Raw genomic sequence first — 21459 nt, forward strand, 5'->3', positions numbered from 1 at the left:
ACAGATTTACTTAGAGCAAGACAGAGAGGGGAAATTAAGAGAGAAAAAGAAACGAAGAATTTTTTTTATTTATTTGTAGCTAATGATAAGGTAAAGCCGTAACAATTACCCACTAGTATGGCATCGAGAGGCCCCACCAGAAGCTACTGCATGGTCCAGAATCCATTCACCAAATGGCAATACAGCAGCCCCAGTACTTTGCACCTGCTGATAGGACAGCCTCCTTAGTGGTTAATCCAAGGTTCGGGTCCCTGACTATCTGAACTGATCGAATATAAAATATCGGAATGAAATGATAACGATTACAAATAAATTATTGAATAGTAGAGAAGTTATTGCTTTAAGTAAGATAGTCGCCCAATAGTTTCTGGAAAAAATTATATGAAGTAAAAATATACAAAATGTTGTAGTGTCAACAGTGTTTGCACTTGGAGACGATTGAATTGGTTTAAAATGACAGGAACCAAAAAGTGTTCCATAAATATAAATCTGTTACTCTGTTATTCAGGTAAGCAAGAGTATAAAAGGTAAGCGTTTGTAATGAATTACTACAATTCACTTGTATGCCATTCAAAATTAACACGACATGTAATATAAAAAGATAAATAAGTAACTGACTGTACCTGACGTCGCTCTGAAACCAATGTGCTTACTGAATTTATATATTTAGACAATTATAATGCAAAATTCATTAATAGAAAGTAAAGGTAAATTGATTAAAAATAAGTAATTATGAATACGTGTCTGAATATGTTCGATAAATATAAATCTTTAATCTTTTATTTGGATAATTGAAAATGTAAGATAAATTATTTGGGATAGTCAACACTAAAAATAATCTGAGAGATATATAAATTTTCGATTGGAAGTATAGAAAATCCAATATACAATATTAATATTGAGCTATAAAATAGTAGCAGTACTAGCAATCTATGTAATCTGTGCGACTGTTTCACCCATGTTCGTGTGTGGCAGTACGAGTAGTTGTCAAGCTAAGTATTAGAATAGAAAAGTTCTGTAGGGTTAACTAGCTTAAGATAACATAGCGACCAGAACTAAATATTAAAATAAAATAAATTGAACAAAACAAGAAGAAATAGATAGCGGTCAATCACTTCTATGCAAAAACAAAAAAACAAAAAGAAAAACAATAGAAAAAAACAATAGAAAAAAATCCAAAGCAAAAACAAAAACAAGAGGCCAATTACAGGTCAGTCAAACCTTTGTTTGAAAGAAGCTCAGTCATTGGCCTTTTCTTTCTGTACAAGAGAGTCACCGCTTATCAAAGTCAGAATACTACTTGAGGATAAGGGTTACGAGGATGATGCCAAACAAAGCTCAGTTGGTATTTTATTTTTGTTTGAATTGATCCGTTTTACTACCGAAATAGATAAATTGGTACTTATGCAGAATACAGATCATACGGTAATACTAACACTATTATTTAGAAACCCATTCTTAATATGGGAAGGCGATGGCTTTGTAACTATTCTGTATTTTCCCGGACAATTTAGCACAAAAGATACTACCAAACCTGAATTCAACTTGAAAATCCTTTCTAAAAATTAATCGGTCCGTATATTGCATAAGTGCCGAGAAATAAAGAAATAGATATTCAAGTTACGGAACTTTAAATAGTATTTCGCTCTGGCGAAACATTATGAAAATATAAACCTGTGAAAGAGAATAAAAATGAATCTGATTGTCTAAGTGACGAGACCCAAAACATTACGTGAATATAAAAAAAACAACCAGTAACACAAATTCCATGCACTTAGCCTGGTAATTTTTATGAGAATGAAACCCGGAAGCCTCTACCATGAATATATTTTGATAACTTACTAGCTGACTCTACTTATCTATTGAGCACTGTTGATAGTAAATAGTGAAGATCAATATATAGTATATCTATATTATAGGTGACCCCCCAAAACGAACCCCGTGTACACTTTATGTGATATGTCCATTATTTATTCACCGATTGCCCTTATTTTACAGGACATGACAGAATCAACGATCGTGAGTGCACCAAGGCCCCAGTGGGAGCAGAAACGAAGAATACACTGTGTTAAATTTTACTATAAGACAGGCTCGCTTAAGAAAACACAGCACAGTTTCATGCGTCAGTTCGAATGTGAAAAGGCTCCATCCAAAAGCAGAATTCAAAACTGGGTGGACCACTTCAAGAAGTATGGGACCGTGGAGAACCTCAACGCTGCCAGTGAGAACCGTCCAAGCCACTCGGGACGTCCCAAGAACCGAACAGCCGAGCTGGTCGAAAGAGTGAGAGAGTCTGTCCAGCAGAGTCCGAAACGCTCTGTGCGTAAGCGAAGTCAGTCCCTTGGTATGCCCCGTGAGACTTGCAGGAGAGTGCTGGTGAACGATATCAGGGCTTACCCATACAGAATACAGACGCTGCAGACCCTTACAGTCTCAGACAAGAAGCAGAGGACGGCTATGGCAGTCAAGATGCTCGAGAAGACCTTTGGACCTCAGATGAAGCCCACTTCCATCTTGATGGAAAGGCGAATGACAAATGTCTTCTGGGGGGTCCTCCAGACCCAATGAAGTAGCCACCAAGCCCCTGCACTCTCCTAAGTGCACTCTTTTAACTTTGACTCCTTGGCAGCCAAATTTTCGGCCAAAAACCTATTAAAATCTTGCCCTATGTCTGAATACATTTTATGTAAACTTTCAAATGTTTACACAAAAATTTGGCTGAGTAATTTGGTAGAGACCACAAAGGTAACATTTTTAAAACTTTGACCTCAATGTTGACCCCTTAACATTATTTTTTTGGGGAAGGGGGCTAAAATCAAATTAAAAAGTTTGATCCATGTCCAAGTAACCTACACCTAAAATTTCAAGTGTTTAGAGCCAAAATTGACGGAGGAGTTTGGTAGAGTTTTAAAAAGTCAAATCGTTAAACTTTGACCACTTGAAAGCCAAATCCCAGCCAAAAACCGATTAAACGATTTTCGCAAATCTCAATACCCATTATGTAAAATCTCAAATCTGTAGACTGCAAATTGACAGAGTAGTTTGGAAGGGAAATGTACACACACAGACACGCACACAGACAATTTCACTTATCTATTTATATATCTATAAAAGTGTAAATGCCTGTTTGTTTGTCTGTTTGACAACCTATATCTAAAATTTCTGTCTGTTTACATTTCGCTACCAAATAACTCTGTCAATTTTTCTTTTTTTTAAAAAAATTGTCAAGTTAATTAAATCATATGCGGTATGATTTGGTCATCAAATTAGTCGAATAAAACTTATAAAAAAATAAAACAAGGTAATTCAATATATTACCAGAGACAGGGAACGACTTGTCAAACAATATTATTATATTAGAAAAATGGCGGGATCCTTCTATCGATGCAGTAGATATCTCACTGCTGATGCAATTCTCTATCTATATAAGAGCCAGGCACGACCAAGGATGGAGTACTGTTGCCACATCTGGGCAGGAGCTGCTAGAAAGGACTTATCCTGCCTTGATAGAGTTCAAAATAGACTTCGTAGCCTTGTGAGGGCTGTCCTTTTCTCTTCCCTGCAACCTCTTTTTCACAGAAGAGATGTTGCGAGTTTGTCTCTGCTTTATCGTTATTTTCATGGCATGTGCTCGGCTGAGCTCCATTCTCTGGTCCCCCCTCGCCAAACTTTCACAAGAAACACCCGTCTAGCAGAAAACACTATCACTAATTTCTCCCACTCTTTACCTGTGCCTAAACCTAAGCGTAGATTCCATAAGCACAGCTTCTTTCTTAGAACTGCACGCCTATGGAATTGGCTTCCGTCTTTCCGCTTTTCAGCTGACTGCGATATGGTTGTCTTCAAGTCTAACGTAAACAAGTTTTTTATGAACCGTTTTATATAAGTTAACAGATTTACCGAATCTCCATTACTAACGGTTACTATATTGTCCAATTTCTACTGTACACTTTAACCCTTATCCTCGAGTGGCCCCTGGGCCTTGATAAGTGGTGATGCCCATGTAAAAAATATATGTTCATTAAAACAATTGAATATTTGTATTATTTGGATTTCGATTTTCATCTTGAATGTTATTCTCACAACGTTTCAGCCGATGTTTATCCCTACTTCCTTTATATGTCTCTTTTGAACTCAGGAATCGGTACGGACCCTGTTACAATATTTCTTATGTATGGTAGGGTATGATTAAAGAAAGTTGGAAGGTTATAGACACTGACAATAGGAACTTACTAATCAAATGGAGTCATGTTCTGCTTGCAACCAATCAGAAACCAGAATTGCCCCATAAAAATATTGAATCTTTAAGCATAATTTTTTTGTGTCAATATGAGAAAGATATTTGGTTCATTGCCTGCAAAATTTTTTAAGTTCAACACTTATACAGAAAAATCTTCATCTCCAGGACTTGTACAAAATAACTACCCATCAAAAACTCTTCTGAAATTAAACATGACTTTCAATTCAAGAGACCCTTGATTTAATCTACAGAGTGACAAGACCTCGTTCTGTCAGCCATAAAAAGGTAGAACCCTTATGTAATTTGCAATTGTCTCCAAGGGTGTGTCACTTAGAACTGAATTGTACTTGGCACTTTATTCGTCATGCTATGGCTTCTTGCGGACAATTCTAGTATGGGTTTTTATATGGAATTTATTATTTATAATTCATGGTTCCAATATTGTATTAAATTAACAACAATTGATTAGGTGGAGGTAGTTAGCTTTGGCGGATTTTTGTACTTACTGAGTGCTTGATCTCTTTGCTTGTTTTTCTTACTCTTTTTGTTTCTTTGAAGGTCGTTCACATCTTTTCTGTTTATACTCTATTTCTATTATTTTGTCCTTTTTTACGATCGTTCGGTTTTATTTGTTTCCAATTTCCAAGCCTCGCCATTTTTCTTCTTTTTCTCTTTTGCATTTTTCCATCCGCCCCGTTTAGCACTAAGATGCGTGCCGATGGCCCTTATCAGAGTGAAAACCTTTCAGATAAAACCTGATTGATCAGTAAAATCCAGGGACAGTCCTCCATGAAATTGCCTGCCTCAAAAGCAGCCCCTTTCGACATATCAGGAAATAAAATCAACAAAAGTACCTTCAGCGTAATTTTTGTTGTTATGCTTTCTTTTATTTGCACCTTGGAAACTCCATTTGGCTGCTTTTTTTTTCTTAGACTTGATGATAATAACTCCACGATAAAAATATCACAAAAAGCTTTATAACAAAAGAAAGAAAACCATTCTTTACGCGTTACGTTTGAAGGCATTTTTTTTTTTTGCTTAATAATTTATGTACATTTAAAATTGATCATTCATCTACTTGGTATTCTTGTGTATGAGTCGAGTCTAATGCGTATGTTATTAAGTCTACGAAAAATCTCCTTTTGTTTTTAGCTACACTTCGCCTTGTTTTGATCTCGGTTACTTTTATGTTGCATTCTGGGTAATTTATTATTAGCTTCTCTCATACAATAAAATGAACTACGACTAAATTGTCTGACCTACAAATTCATCTTTAACCATACGTGGTGAATGAACAGTCCTGGGTCGACTGGCATTTTGTTTCGACTTTGGTGATTGCGTACATACATAAACAATGAATATATTCGTCAGGACATGTGGCGTCATGAATAAAATACTTGGTAAACATTCAATTGTAAGTTATACACCTTCTGGAATTGAAGGCCCAATTCTCAACACTTAAAATAATCCAAACAACACAAATTATCAATCCTCATCTAAAAAATTTCGAAACAAATCTGTTCAAATTTCATTCTATACCAATCATTCATTTATGGTGTATGAGTCGATATTAACTTTACTAGAAAGTTATTTCTGACTAGCAGGACCAGTGGAAATTCCACGGAATGAGAAACATATACAATCAACAGATAAGTTTTGATAAAGCTGATATTTTTCTACGTGGCACAGAAAAAACTAATACAACGCAGCAAATATGAGTTTATTACCATTTCTATGAAGATAGTGTCCATTGTATTCATATATAGAACTGACCCAAATGAGATCAATTAATAAGTACTAATAAATATGCAAAAAGTAATGTTGTGCTACATAGTTCAATACAAATAACAAAATCACATTGTCAGAGACAATCTTTAATTTACTCCTTCTGTCCAACTTCTCTTGGCCGACAATGTTCTTTTTTGCCTTGTTCTTTTCAAGCGTTCTCTTTTTATTTAACGTCTTTCTGACTTTTTTATTCAGTGAAGAACTGCTGCACGTCGAAAGTACTGTAAGTCCCTTCTCAATAACAATTGTTGCATAGGGGTTATATTTAAAGAGATGACGGATATTTTATATTTGTTGTTGTGTTCGTACTAGAGAGAGAGAGAGAGAGAGAGAGAGAGAGAGAGAGAGAGAGAGAGAGAGAGAGAGAGAGAGAGAGAGAGAGAGAGAGAGAGAGAGAGAGAGACAGAGTACATTTTAATGTGACAGTGACATGTAATTCACAATGAGAGGGGGATAGATAGATAGACATTTATACAGTTCTGGGGAGTGTTTCTATAACATATATTTCTTAACACATATTTTTGAGATGAGGATTATCAGTCTTTTATAACAGGAGGGGGACATTCATTATTTCTTTATACTGAGAGGGAGACACATTCTTAAGATGATGACGACACATTACTTATATGCGTTCATACACAAAGTTCATTATACGGATGAGTGGAACACAAGTTCTTATAAATACGAATTCACACTACCTTGTTTGTAGAATGACATAACACGACAGCTGTTACAAAATATGATGATGTCCTTTATTTCTTGACCGATCAATGGTTTCACATCAAGGAATTCAAAGTCTTACATTATTTCAACTTCCAACCTTTCGCCTCCAAAGGTGGGTTCCTTCTCCCCAATGTAAGCTCTGTCTCGACGCTACCCTGGCACTATCTCGACGCTATCTGGCCTCTGACTCTTTGCCTCACTAAAGCTCTAACTATATTGACAACTCATCTCTCAGCCATGACGTCATTTCATGGCCCTAAAACGTGCATATCAATCCCGTGGCCTGCCATGCCTCACATGTCTAAAACATGCACTGTTCATCACATGTCTATCCCATTCTGTAGATCGAATTCTTCTCCGGTGTAACGTATTTTCCAATGTTTAACATTTTCTATTGTTCGGATCTAGATAACCTCAATTTAATTTTTTATAAACAGAATTGAATCATCAAATTACTTTTTCAATAACATTTCTAAGCAACGAATTCCTTTTCAATAACATACCTGCTTATCTATTCTAAACTCATGATCGGAATTCTCCTGAATCTTAATTAAAAACCTAGTTTCCCAGGTTCAAATTCTCGGACTACCCTATCTCATTTTTACTTACTTACAAGAATAGGCGACCTGTTCTCGTAACATAATGATCATAAATTATTATGGTGATGTTTAAAAAACGAGGCTATATCAAAGGGAAGTGACTCTTATATTCTTGTTCAGGGTTGCCATATTGGCTATTTTGAAGCCAAATGTTGCGAATTAAGCCTTTTCGAAGCAGTTTGGCTTTCAAAAAATTGTAGTTGACAATTAACAAAGCGTAACGTACAGACTAACTAAATAGAATATTATATAGATAATAACTCTTTTGGTACCCAAATTTCTTTGTGGCACTATGTTTTTGCATGTGCCACTGTGTTGTCACTCTCCCCTCCCCATCTCTGGGAGGTGATTTGGTCATTCGCGGAAGGATGCAGGAGAAAAGGGACAACAGTACAGTTCGCCAGAACTCATTTCTTTTTCGCAGCCCGCGACCATGGGGCAAGGACGCATATTTTTGTCTTATGTTAAAGGGGGGGGAGCATCCCTCTTCCCCAGCAGTTAGTTAAGGTTAGTTAGTTTAAAAATTTAATTGTTATGAGTTGTTAATTGTTTTCATTGTAATATATTGTGAATATTTATTGTAAAAACAAATAGTTAAGATTTTCTTATATATTATATATATTACAATTTGTGCTGCGTGTTGTTTTATATGCTTTAAACACCAAGACGATTTCTGCCACCCTTGTCAGCCAGAACCTAACAGGAGGAGGTCACATTGAGGAATGAAGAAACACCCTGGAAAAGAAAACCACACTAATTCCAGGTATACATTCACATCTTTGAAGAGGACTTCGAAGTAACTATACACATAGTGACCGACTTATAGAGTTACAATTTGGTGCCAGTTTACCAGGATTTTATTCCTAGCATAGGATTGTAATAGACTCTGTCTATAATCCAGGGTTAAAAAAATCACAGCGACTCATAGCTCTGAAAAAATACTTCAGGCAGAAAAATTCTAGACGATAAAAAAAAAGAAAAAAAAAAGAAAAGTAAAGAAAAAAGAAAAATTTAAATCCACGGTTAAAAATTTACAACGTCCCACTGGCTGTAGGAAGGGGAGATTTAACACGCCACACAAACACTCAGACATTTCAAAACCTGTTAAAAATGTATATGGGAAATAAATTTTAAATGAAAAAAAAAAAGAATAAAATATGGCAGGAAAAACCCTTCCATTAAAAAAAGAAAAACGTGATTCCCTTACAAAATGAAACGAAATTTAAATGTACATAAATATATGAAAATATTCCCATTGATTGAAAAAATATTTGTCTCCTTCATTGAAAGAAAAAGAATGTTTTAAAAAATGGTCTTAAAAGCATAACCTCTTCAAATCTTTCTGCCCCAGAAAATAAATTTAAAGAAAAGAATTTTTCTTCATAAAAAGAAATGAGTATTTTCAATAATTCATCACATGGAACTGTGATAAAAAAAATTGTATCTGTTACATGAAAACCAATTAATTAATCTTAACATAGTGATAATGTCTCATCTTAAGTTCTTAAGAATAACAAAGTCTGCTGGTCTTCCTCAATTTTTGATAATCTTCAACTTATTTTAATTCTCAAGAATAAGGCTGTTCTATTTGTTTACAATTCTGGTTCGATTCTTCCTGGTTTTCTGTTGATTCTGTAATTATCACTCCAAAGATAATTGCTAAAGTTCTTGTTGATCATGACTAGTCTAAGGTTTCCGGTTCTGATTAAAATCCTGTTGTCGTTCTCAAACATTTCTTATTCAATGTTTGTTTCAGTCAGTTTCTTCTACTCTACAACCCCTCTATCACAGACGCCATGTTGTTAGTCTCAGTGTTTTTATCGGATGTGTTCTTCAGAATGGTCTAATCTATTCTGCACTTTCTGTTTTCCAGTTTGTTTGACTCCTTAGTCTAGTGGTCTCCATCAAGTCGCTATTTTAACACCATTATAATACGGCTTCCTATTCCAGTAGGTTCTTTCCAAGAACTGCAGGCTTGTGGAACTCTCCCCCTGCTACCTGTTTTTTTCTCTACTTATAGCCTTGGTCTTTGCGATATTCATCTTCAGTTCAAGTAGACTTTTTTTTACATAAAGGTCACCACTTATCAAGGCCCGGAAGCCACTCGGGATAAGGGTTATTGCGTGTACACTAATCAATGAGATAGTATTTTAATACTAATTAGTATTGGAGATTTGATAAATTAAGGGGGCGGTTTGTCAGGAATTTTTTTATGTTGGACTTGAAGACATCCAAGTTGTAGTGAGGTGGGAAACAGGCAAACGGAAGAGAGTTCCACAGTCGTGCACTTCTGAGAAAGAAGCTCTGCTAATGGAATCTACGTTTGGATTTAGGCACAGATAAAGAGTGGGGAAATTTATGACAGTGGTTTCAGCTAGATTGGTGTATTTCGTGAAAGATTTGCGAGGGGAGACCAGAGATTGGAGCTCAGACGAGTACAGCCATGAAAATAACGATAAAACAAAGGCTCTCAACGCCCCTTCTGTAGGAGAGAGGCTGCAGGGAAGAGAAAAGAACATCCCCATTAAGCGACGAAGTCTATTTTGTACTCTGTCAAGGCAGGATAGGCTGTTTTTAGCAGCTCCTGCCCAGATGTGGCAGCATTACTCCATCCTTGGACGTACTTGGCTTTTATACAGATAGATAATTGCATCAGTAGTGAGATATCTTCTAGAGCAGTAGAGGGATCCCACCATTTTCCCATCGCCCTTGGCAACAGACCTGATGTACGTGTTTCATTTCAGATCAGGAGTAAAGGTCAAACCCAGAAGCTTGTCAAAACATGGAGCCTGCCCAAGACGAGAGCCATCCAATCCAATTGTTGCCAGATGGGGATCAGAGCGTTGATGATGTAAAGATAGAAGCTTGGTTTTAGATGCATTAAAAGTAACCAGCCACCTCTTCCCCCACTGTAGCACGCGCTCAAGATCAGAGGAAAGAAAATCAGAGAGAATGTTGTCAATTACAGCCTTTGATGTGTTGCCATAGATGGTCGTGTCATCAGCATAGATATCAACGAATGATTTAAGTATGTGTTTTGGGAGATCATTGATGTAGATCAGGAAGAGAGTTGGGCCCAGGATGGACCCCCGAGGGGCTCCAGCATTAATACTGTAGGTCTCTGATTTCTGCCCATCAACCACTACTCTTATGAACCTATCGGAGAGAAATTATTTAATAACTGAGAAAGCATTTCCAGTTATCCCGTATCTGGAAATCTGATGAAGTAGGCCCTTACGCCATACCTTATCAGAGGCCTTCGATATGTCAAGAGCAATTGTCCTGGAAAGGAATCCTTTGTCAAGAGATTCACTAATCCTATGTGATATAACCGTTAGCACATCTGCAGTAGATCTTGCAGAGTTGAAACCATATTGCATGTCACTAAAAAGGTTGTTTCTGTTGAGGTGGTTGACTACTTCTTTATCTAATATGGATTCCAACAACTTACTCATGACACACAGGAGACTTATTGGTCTGTACTGAGAGGGAGATGACTTTTCGCCTGAATTCTTAAATATAGGCCATACTGATGAGGTTTTCCAGGGTGTTGGAAAGCACTTCTCCTTAAAGCAACGCTTAAACAGTTTTGTAAGTATGGGGGCAAGTTCTGGTTGGAGCTTTTTCAGCACTATAACTGGAATGACGTCAGGGCCAGTTGCTTTACTGGAATCAATGTTCTTGATTAGCTTGGCGACCTCACGCACAGATATTTGTATGTTGCATAGCGTGTTGTCTGTTATAGGAAGAAATACTGGGAGTTGATAGCCTTCGTCGCATAGGGTAGAATTAGCTGCAAAGTTCTTGGCAAATAGTTTGGCCTTGTCTGATGCTGACGAGATTACCTCACGTCCATTGATGTTGGTTGAGATAGAACGCACGCTTCTGTTCAGGATCCTGTTTGCCATTTGCCAAAACTGGTGGGAACAAAGTCGCTGCTCAGCTACTTCGGATTTAACGGACTGAGTATATAGCTCCCTTGCATTTTTTATTACTCTTTTACAGTGGTTGCTGGCAGTCCTGAAAGCAGTTTTAGTCTCAGTACATCTATTACGTTGGTAGCTATGGAAAAAGTGATATCTGTTCGCGATAGCAGCAGCACATTCTAGGGAGAACCATGGCTGGCTGTTAGGTTTTTGTTGGAATTTATTGGATGGTATGAATCGGTCTATGCCCATAATTAACCATTCAGTCAAGTCTGATACTATAGAGGACACATCCTTTTTAAACAAAGAATGCAGAGGTTGATCAGATATGAATGTACGGAAGCTATTCCAGTCAGCCATAGAGTATCGATATAAAGTACGGTTTGAGGACTTATTACATTTCATTTTTATCTGAACTGTTACAACGGAGTGGTCAGAGGATCCCAGAGGAGATAGAACGGAACATGAAGATAGCTCAGGGGAAGTTGTGAGAAAAAGGTCTAGAAGGATTGCATAATGACAGGTAGTATCGAGCACACGCGTGGGTTCGTGAACAATCTGAGTGAGGTCATAGGCAATGGCAAAATCATGACAGAACCTCCCCTCATCATCTGTCTTATTTGAGTGGGTCAGCCATTCCACATTATGGACACTGAAGTCTCCGCAAATGTGAATGTTAGCCGAAAGATGAGCAGACAGGATGTGGTCAATTTTCTCAGATATGCTCTTAAAGATATTAAACCCACTGTTGTAGGGGCGATAGAGGGTAAATATAAATGCAGTGGTGTAAGCTAGTGCAACCCGGAAGCACATATAAGGTAAATTATGGTCTTCGCAAATGTGAATGTTAGCCGAAAGATGAGCAGACAGGATGTGGTCAATTTTCTCAGATATGCTCTTAAAGATATTAAACCCACTGTTGTAGGGGCGATAGAGGGTAAATATAAATGCAGTGGTGTAAGCTAGTGCAACCCGGAAGCACATATAAGGTAAATTATGGTCTTCTCTGGAGATATCCCTACCACAAGGAAAGCCATCTTTAATATAGGCACATACTCAATGCCCATGGCATTCTGGGGAGTCAGATTTAGATGTTGTTAGAGTATCCCTTAATTATGAACTCATCTAGGGAAGTGGTCGGCCCTATTCCAGTTTCACTTAGAAAGAATATTTCCGGTTTCATTTCCTGTAATTGTGTTTCAACCTCTGAAAAGTTGGAACATAGACCCCTGATGTTGGAAAAGGAGACAAGGTAGCAGGGGTCTACGTCGGAGGATAGGGTTCTAGGTTTATTCGTGCTTTTTTCTGGAGATTTCTCATGTTGAGGTTTTGGGCTTTGTGGAACAAGTCGAAAGACTTGGTTGGAGCAGGACAGAGAGGGAAAGTAAGAGAGAAAAAGACAGGATTTTTTTTTACCTAAAGTAGCTTCACGCCTTGTCTGGTTCGATTCCCATAAAATGTAAGACAAAAAAAAAAGATGAATATTTTGTTTTAGGAAAAAGGTAATACGTTTTAAACTCCACCTTTGTGCCATCCTGTATAAAGTCATAATTGCTCTTCAAGTTAATAAAATAACATTTTTCAAAATAAAGTTCTATAATTCTGTTTACTTGTGTTGCATTGAACTTTGCCAAGCAAGTATTTAGCAATTAATATGTGAAAGGAAAAAAATGAAGTACATTTTTAGGGAGAAAGTAATTAATTAAAAATTAATCGGTAACTTTACTTTTGAACGACGTCGTATATGACGTCATAAATAAATCAATTCGTTCTTTATTTGTATGTTTAAACGTCGTTTCGCCAAGGAAACGTGCTTTGTTATACAATTTTATACAAGAAAATATACGCAGCATTGCCTGGGGTAATCATATAAATAATAATACAATATCATATCTGATAAGTCATGTATAGAAATGAGTGCTCAATATTCTAGATAGAGCAGGTACGATGTGTTTTAAATAAGTTTCCAGACATTTTTGTACAGACATTAAAAATTGCCGTAGACTTGAAAATTTAGTATGTTATTGCTATACATCTTATGAGATGACTAATTCTTATGATTTAACGTTCAAATGAACAGTTACAGCAGGAATTGGAATACACTCTACTAAACCTGATTTTTACAGCTGGTGAATTTGAAAAATGCAATCTGGACGTGAGAACACTTTAGAAGAACGATATGCATTAAAATTCTATTTTAAACTTGGAAAATGTCACTGAAACGTATGGAATGCTTCTGACTGCTTTTGGACCATCTTGCATGAATCGAACATCAGTTTTTGAGTGGCATAAGAGATTCAAAGAAAGCAGGGAGTTTGTGAGGGATTATGAGAGGTTTGAGATGAGTAAGGAAGTTAGAACATCAGTTGATTGGCCAAATAAAGAATTTAATGGATAAGGACCGTCGTGCGTCTATAGAGACAATAAGTGCACAGTTTGTTGTCAGTGTGGGGGCAGTACAAAAAAATTATTCACGAAGAACTAAAAACGCGGAAGATTTGAGCGAATGCACCAGTCCACACCTCTATCCTTGTCACAAACTATTTGACTAAGATGAGCATATAACAGTTCCTCACGCACCCCCATATAATCCAGACCTTGCTCCCCGTGACTTTTGGTTATTCCCTAAGCTCAAGGAAAACCTTAGAGGCGATCGTTATGAGACAATTAGGGAGATGAAAGAAATTGTGACGAGGATCATTGACACGCTCACACTAAAGGACTTCCATGGGGCCTTCCAGAAGTTGTTGGAATGGCACAACAGGTGCATTGCAGCCGTAGGAGATTACTTCGAAGGGGGCTAGAGTTTCATGTGTGTACTATCAATAAAAGTGCCCTTACGAAACAAGTCTGGAAACTTATTGAAGACCCCTCGTATGTTTAAAGGCTGCGTTAGCCAGTAAAATCGACATCAATATGTTTTGTTAAATTTTCTTCAAGAAAATCTACTCGGGTTTGCCCGAGAGATTAAATGATATATAGTCACGAAAATGTGATTAATATACTAAGAAAAGCAGACGTGTTCAAACCCAACTTCATTTTTTTTCTTTTATGGCCCAGGCAACGCTGGGTAGTCATGCTAGTTAATATATGAAAAGAAAAATGTAATTTACTTTTTAGGGAGAAAGTAATTAATTAAAATTAATTTGTAACTTAACGTTTAGGCCACGTCGTATATGACGTTATGAATGGAGCAATTCGTTCTTTATTGAATGGCAGTGTGAAAATAAAACAACTTTCCCTGAACTCACCGATTGACACAAATGAAGATGAAAATCAGATTCGAAATGATGTCTTTTGTTTTCTTTTCGTGTAGCTTTACACGAAGCTTAAAACTGACACGTAATCTAAAATATTTTTTGTTTCATTTAAGCATTTTTTTTTATTGCTTCTGAAATCAATTTAAGTCTCCCCGTGAAATTATTTCTCGTCTCTCACTCTGTAAAACGAAAACGTTTTGAAGAAGGTAGACAGGGGTAAGACTAGAAAAGAAGAGATAACGAAAGGATAATAAATAGATAAAACGTGTGAGAGATAGAAAGAAGGAGAGAGAGAGAGAGAGAGAGAGAGAGAGAGAGAGGAGGTGGAAATGGAAAAAAAAGAAGAAAAAGAATATATAGAGAAAAGATGAGAGATAGAACGGGAAAGATTAAAAAGAAATTTATGTTTTAATATTGAACTATAAAAAAATGGTATTTTGGATCATTTAAGTTTCAAGAACCACAGAAAATATGCAATTGACTTGTGTTATGTAGCCGATGGTTGTATATGTATATGCATACATGTGTCTTATATATATATATATATATATATATATATATATATATATATATATATATATATATATATATACTAGCAAAAGTACCCGTCGTTGACTGGATTCAAAAACAGCCAACAGAAAATGGACTCTGATTTATGAAAGTAAGATAGGTTATAAAAAGGAAGGGTTGTAAATAGATAGCTTCGAATTTGGGGATATCAAAACCAAAGCAAAATATGATAAAAGTAAAAATAAAATAGATAAATTCCATAATTTATTATACCATACCTGTTCACACTGAAACACTTATGACAATATTCTGTGGATCTATATTAAAAAAACCTTGTTAAACTTTCGTAAACTTTTTCCATTCTATGGAGGTCAGGCGCGAACGTACACCCGATAATTATATTATACCATATTTCTTCAAACTGAAACATAATTATCAAAGTATACTTACGCAGATAGATATGAAAAGTCTTTATTAATGTTTGTGCCTATTTCCATTCTACGGAGGCCAGGCGCGAACGCAGACCCCACAATTTTATTATACCATCCCTACTTAAGTTAGAACATACTTATCAAAGTATTATTATGTACATCTATACCAAAAAACACTTGTAAACGTTTTTTTTTTAATTTTAAAATTTTTTATTTCCATACTTTGCGGACCAGGCGCGTACCCAGACTCCACAATTTTAATGAATCATCATTATGCCAGATCAAACATACCCGTTCCTGTATCTCGATACATCTTCTATCATTATATGTGATCAATTTTCTATAATAGTCAACCATATAGGAGCCTATTCGTGACCAGACACACACAGACGTTCAGCTTTATATATATATATATATATATATATATATATATATATATATATATATATATATATATATATATTGGGACGAAAATCGGAATATTTGAGGGTATCGGAATCGGAAATATGTGTACTAATTTTCCGATGGCAAAAGGATTCTTTTAAGTTTCTTCTTTATTTGATTTTGTTTAAAGCTAAATCTTCCATTTCTTGTAATAATGATGAAATAATAGATATTTATTGATTTTAAACCACCAGTAAAACTAAAATCGATAGATCGTCCCCCACAAGGATACTTTTGCGCTTACGAAAATATTTGCACATTTAACATGTGTGTGTTTTACGGTAATCAGAGGAAGAATACAACTATATAGTTAAATATTTAGAGATTTATAAAGAATCGGAATCGGAGTCAGTAATTGTATCGGAATCGGAAAAATATTGGAATCGTCCCATCACTAATATATATACGTGTCTGTATTTCTTACTTGTGTCAATTGTTTAGTCGCGTATATAAAAATGTCTTTGATATCTAATGTACGTATGTATACAGTGTATAAATATTCATTGCCCCGTCTATATATAAAATGCGCATTATTTGTACGGCCGCTTTTTCACAAGTACACATAGTTAACAAACGTGACACATAAACTTTTACAGAGAGCTTTTCTTACAATCAAACGATAACAATATATCAGCTAGTCCCAGACCAAAAGAATCACATGCCTTCTTATTTGTCCCAAACCTAAAAGAACGCCATAACAACAATTTATATTTTACGTAGGCTTTATTTGTCTTATGGATCCTTCTCGGAGTTTTGGGACGCTGAGTCTACATTTTCATTCTTTCTGCTTCCAATAGGATCGTTCGCACGCGTTTCTCGCCACCTGCTCAATTTAAGCTCTGTTAACTATTACGTCAGCAAAGCTTAACTATGTTGGAGAACACAAACAGGTGATCTCTCACGAAAGCCAAATATGTTTACTTCTAACAAAATTCCATACATACTCCGAAAATTCTAAATCGACTTTGTTTATTTAATTTCTCCTTAAATTCCTTACTAAAGATTCCACACTGTAAATACACATTTTCCAAAATCTAATCGTTTTATTTTTCAAATAATAATATTCAACCATGTTACCCGGCGTTGTCCGGTCAATATATAACACTTGCGTGTACTATAAACAAACGAATCATAAACTGAGTTTTTTTTTTTTTAAGTTTTGATATAGTGAAAATACTTTTTAAAGAATAAAATGTGGGATACTTAAATATTTATTTTTAGTGCGTTTTTTTTTTTTTTTTTTTTTTTACAAAATGTTTTAATAAACAAACGAATTGTTATCGTCATTTGTCAAAACTGACTATTCTACTTTTTGGGTTGTATACACCTTAAACGTCCTAAATTGTCTGTTTATTAGCCATTTGTTTATAGTATACACAACACAACCGGAAGAAACTAGTGTAAACCCGAAGTCATCTCTTTTGTTTAACTTATTTTATTGGCTCCTTGAAACTTAATTGATCCATTATTTTTATCGATGCTAATGTTGTCGCAGTTTATATCACTAAATAATTATATTATTATTATTATTATTATTTATTCGCATCCCCGCGAACTAAATTAATTGTATGTTAGTAATATACGCGCAAAAATCACCGTAAACACAAAATGAAGCATGACACACATCTACTAGACACAATCCACGGATGTATACAGTCTCTCAGTACAGGAGTTTATCAGGACAAGCTGGCATGACTACACGCCCCTCTACAAGTAAATCTTGATCAAATACTTATAAAAACATAATATTCGTAAGATATCTCAGTATGGCTAACCTACACTGGTTCATACGAAGAATGGTGCACCTTATCCAAGTGATGTTACCTCAAATAGCAACATTCAGTTGACTACTCCACTAGACTAGACGAATTCTTGTCTTAGTATCTGGTAAGATACAGAAAAATATACTATGGCATAGTTAACTAGACAAAAGGAGAGAGGAAAAATTAATGTTCTTAACTTTTATACTAATTTTTTACTATTTTTTTAAACTAATTTTTTTACTAATTTTCTAAGTATTCGAATATCTATGTATCTCATATAGAAATAAAGTGTTAACCCCAGAAAGGGGGACCTTGATTTCTGTGATCTTCTACTAAAGTTAAATGATATTTCATTTGTTGTGGTGACTTACTCATGTAACAGATATGAACTTTTCCGAACCGGATAAATAGACCGAGAGGTACCAACTCTCGGTGTAGCCGATGTACTTTCTTAGTACGTTATCTTGGTGTTGCGTGCTACGACTGTTGCTCTTTATTCAATACAAATCACCTTTCTGACCTTTCTAACCATATTTTCCCTAGTAACTCTTCAAAGCTATAAGAGTATCATAAAAATATTATAAAAAAACCCAAAACAGTCGTTTAGACGTCAATTCCGAAACGGCACCGTACATATAAATTGCTGACTATCGTTATTTCAGATAAAATTTCATGATAATGATCAATACCTTAAAATGCTATGATAGTACTAGATCTACGTTTTTTTCAGATTACTGAAGTAAAGCAAAGCTTAGCCCGGTCAATAGCTGATAGGTCACCTCTAATTACTATCAAATAGCTGAATGTAGGTGGAAGGTCAGGTTAGGTCAGTACTACTGCTTTTTCAATGTGTGTAATGATGGCATGTGTACACATTAACAACCATATGAAAAGATTATGGGGTTCACCGAACATGATCATTTCGATTGCGGTTGCAAAATGATCAATGACACCTACATATCTACGTGTGTATTGGCCTATAAATAAAATAACACTAAAGCTGTTACTGAACGCTTCCACATTTTTATAGCTTCAACTAATAAATAAGCACAATTTGTATGGAAAGTGAAAGTACGGTATTAAGATTTTAGTCGTTAATTCCATGCCATAATAATAAGGTAGGCGATTTGGAGAAGGAGGGAACTTTATTTTTTGAGAATAAAAAGTTATGCAATTATAAGAGACATGATTTGAAAGTATGACTCATTTAAGTGACGCAATTTAAAAAAAATATATATTTGTGTAACAGAGCGCAGACGCGCGTATGGTAGAGCCTGTGAGAGATGACATCATGGCAAGGAAGAAAGAGATTATAAAAAGAACTTGTGCGCAGTCCGATAATCACGTTAGAAAGAGAGGACAGAGATAGACGTGTTACACATATGGACCTAGAGCGATAAGGTTGAAGGCGTTATTTTGGAAAGTACCTGGAAATAAATGTCTGTTGTTTTAACGGGAAAATTTGAGTTAATTATTCTTTGCTTTTTGTTTTCTTGCGACTAACTCTACATATGAACACGTGTGTAACGTAACGTAGGTCTAGCTAGCAAATCAATAACTTCACTTATTAAAAATCTTACTGCAGCTGCATGACTTATCCATTCAGTAGAAATGTCTGATATTCCTTAACGATGTTAAACAGTATGCAAATCAAGCAAAGTAATTATCCTATAACTATTATTATACTAAAGCTGAATTAATATTTTTCTCTATACCACACAAACTAAAAATGCGCATTGGTTTAAGGATTGAGTTATGTTTGTGATGTAATGAATATGAATACATCTGGGCTCCTCCTCACAAAAAATTGATTGGTTGGTGTAAGCAATAAATATGGGTAGGTATAGTAGTTTAAGAGAGATGGCGAAAGATAGAGCGGAAACCTAAAGCTGGAGCATATAACCAGCCACGACTACGGACAACCGGGAAGATACGGCAAAGAATATGTCGAGAGCTAAAAGTTTAAGCATATTACCAGCTACAAATATGAACAACTATTCATTAATGTGACTTGCTAGATAGTATTACTCGTTTGTAGTAGCCAAAACCACTCAACTATGTCAAACAAATACATCTCCTTCCGGAACATATCAATTTTAAAGGTGACTTCGTATCATGTGCATATGTGTATGTGTTAGTGTCATTAATATGCATTGCGTGAGTGAGGAAAAACACAGAAAGAGAGAGGGAGAGAGGAAGTTAGAGAAAGAGGAAAAAGAGGGGAGACGCACATTAAAGCTAGGAGCAAAAAAACATTGGAATTTGAAAAAGAGAAAAGGTAAAGAGAAAGTTATAGAGCGAAAGAGAGAGAGAGAGAGAGAGAGAGAGAGAGAGAGAGAGAGAGAGAGAGAGAGAGAGAGAGAGAGAGAGACTCAAACCATTTATCACGCAAAAAACATTGCAACTGTTTCTAATCGTCGTTCGTTGTTTACTGTGCACTTCTGGAAGGCCGGAAACTGATGACAAGTTGATGGTTAATGAGTAGTGTTGTTAAAAAGTGATCCTATTGTTAAGCGGGTGTAATTGGCGCAAAGATGGCGTTGGCCACGAAAGAACAGCGTGATTGTAGAGAAGGGAAGCTGGTACGAAGAAGGAATTCAATATGGCGGGTGGACGTCGTTTTGTTGTAATGATTAAAATTGATGGGATGAAATTGACGGATGTTAGTGTTGACGGTGTGACCGTGCTAACAAAGTCTCCGGTTTTGTTATGGGCAGGGAATCAAGACGAGAAATAATGGTCCTAAGAGAATTTTGAGGGATGTGACACTATAATCCATTTAAAGCGTAGAACAGTGTCAATTAAGTTAGTGTGTGCGTGCGAATATATATATATATATATATATATATATATATATATATATATATATATATATATATATATGTGTGTGTGTGTGTGTGTGTGTGTGTGTGTGTGTGTAACCCGTTGAGGTCTTTATTGATACCGGGTTAAAGTGTATGAGTCAGGAAAATTTGAGTGGCGAAATCTTGTTAAAAATAGAAAATATGAAAAAAATAAAATAGAAAAGAGACTAAAAGATTTGCCTCTTTTTGATATATATATATATATATATATATATATATATATATATATATATATATGTGTGTGTGTGTGTGTGTATGTGTGTGTGTGTGTTTGTGTATGTGTGTGTGTGTGTGTGCGTGTGCGTGCATTCTTTTTCTTGTTTCCCTTGTTATTATGTGTTGAATATAGCGATATTCTGCTCCGATTAAAAGGGATTATTATATATAATCTCTCTATATATATCGAGAGATAGAGATAGGGATAGATGGATAGATGGATAGATAGATAGATAGAGAGCGAAGAATAGAATGAAGCCTGAGTGATACTCTATAAAAATATCATTATATATATATATATACACACACACACACACACACACATATATATATATATATATATATATATATATATATATATATATATATATATATATATATAGTCTTTTTATTATGAACACATTATTGGTTTCATATATCCATACATATTTCAGCGGATTCCCAATTTAAGGATATCACCTTATCAGACGAAAATTTTTGGTGTGGTTAACGTTCTGGAAGAAAGTAGGGCGTATACTTTGTGAAAGTGAGCAGTAGGGGTTTTTGGAGGGAGGTGTAGTGAAGGAAGGAGTAGGGGCGAGGGAGTCGTATTGGAGAGGCGTTGGTATTTTTTTAACTTGGCGGTTATTTATTGGCCTAAGCTTTCGCTTTGATCTGAAGTATGATACTCTTATCGTCGCTATTTCCCTATCTCT

Source organism: Euprymna scolopes, chromosome 18, assembly GCF_053919585.1.
Source record: "Euprymna scolopes isolate OS-2025 chromosome 18, ASM5391958v1, whole genome shotgun sequence".
Classification (NCBI taxonomy): domain Eukaryota; kingdom Metazoa; phylum Mollusca; class Cephalopoda; order Sepiida; family Sepiolidae; genus Euprymna; species Euprymna scolopes.